This window comes from Austrofundulus limnaeus, unplaced genomic scaffold, assembly GCF_001266775.1.
Source record: "Austrofundulus limnaeus strain Quisiro unplaced genomic scaffold, Austrofundulus_limnaeus-1.0 Scaffold356, whole genome shotgun sequence".
Taxonomy (NCBI): Eukaryota; Metazoa; Chordata; class Actinopteri; order Cyprinodontiformes; family Rivulidae; genus Austrofundulus; species Austrofundulus limnaeus.
In genome coordinates, this window is record NW_013952758.1 from 303,437 (window position 1) to 304,826 (window position 1,390).

A 1,390-nucleotide genomic window follows, 5' to 3' on the forward strand; every position below is an offset into this window, starting at 1 on the left:
GACTATTAATAGATTCAATATTGAAATCAGACAAAAAAGAACAGTATCATCAGCATACATTAAAATATTTGATTACTACAATATTTTTGGAAGGTCATTTATGTATAATAAGAAAAGAAATGGGCCCAGTATGCTACCCTGCGGAACTCCCACGGAACAGGGCAGAGACCCGGACACAGAGCTTCCATACAATAATTTATACAATAAATCATATGTGGAACAATTATTGCATTATATAGTGTAAAATAGTCCTTTATCATTAAATAACTCCTTAACTTTATACAGTACTGCAATAGATTTTGCCATTTTTGTTCTTAACTAATTCATATGAGGTCTCCATGTCAGTTTTTCGTCTAAGATGACACCCAAAATCTTCACTTCAGTGACTCTGCAAATCTCAACACCATCCACTCTAAATGGAACATCAGTTGTTTTCTTTTGATTACTAAATATCATGTAATTTGTTTTATCCAAATTTAATAACTTATTATGATTAAATCAACTTTGTACTTTTAAAAATTCCATTTCCATCATTTCCAACATCTGTTCTATATTTTTAGACAGGCAAAAAAATGTAGTGTCGTCTGCAAATAAAACACATTTAAACAACCCCGACACATTTACCAAGTCATTAATATATAGGAGAAACAACTTTGGCCCCAGTACAGAACCCTGTGGAACCCCACATACAATATTACAAAGTTCAGATCTTACATCATTTATTTGTACAAACTGTTTCCTATTAGTTAAATAACTTGATATCCACTGATTCAACAAGGTGCTGGAAGCATTCCTCAGAGATTTTGGTCCATATTGACATGATGGCATCACACAGTTGCTGCAGATTTGTCAGCTGCACATCCATGATGCGAATCTCCCGTTCCACCACATCCAAAAGGTCTACTAGATTGAGATCTGGTGACTGTGGAGCCATTCCAGTCCAGTGAACTCATTGTTGTGTTCAAGAAACCAGTCTGAGATGATTCCAGCTTTATGACATGGAGCGTTATCCTGCTGGAAGAAGCCATCAGAAGAGGTCATAAAGGTGTAGGATTCCTACACCTCTTATAACGAACGTTATAAGGAAATTATTTACCAAGTGTTTTGATCCTTAAGGAAATATCTCTTCTGTGGAGAAATGAAAGACACAAACTCAACTAGACATGGGTTTTTACGATGTAAAAACAAGTGTGCATTGCCATGCAGCATGTCATTGCAGCATGGCTTTGCCTGCAGCATTGGACTTGCCGAATAAACTTTGACCAAGTTCAAATGTGTTTTCTATACCAGCTTGTGCCTGTCACGTCAGCAGGTGTTTGTAATTAAGGTAATTGTGCGACAATATGAAGTTTGAAGAGATTTTTTCTTAAAGTTGCATTAGCTGGGTTTT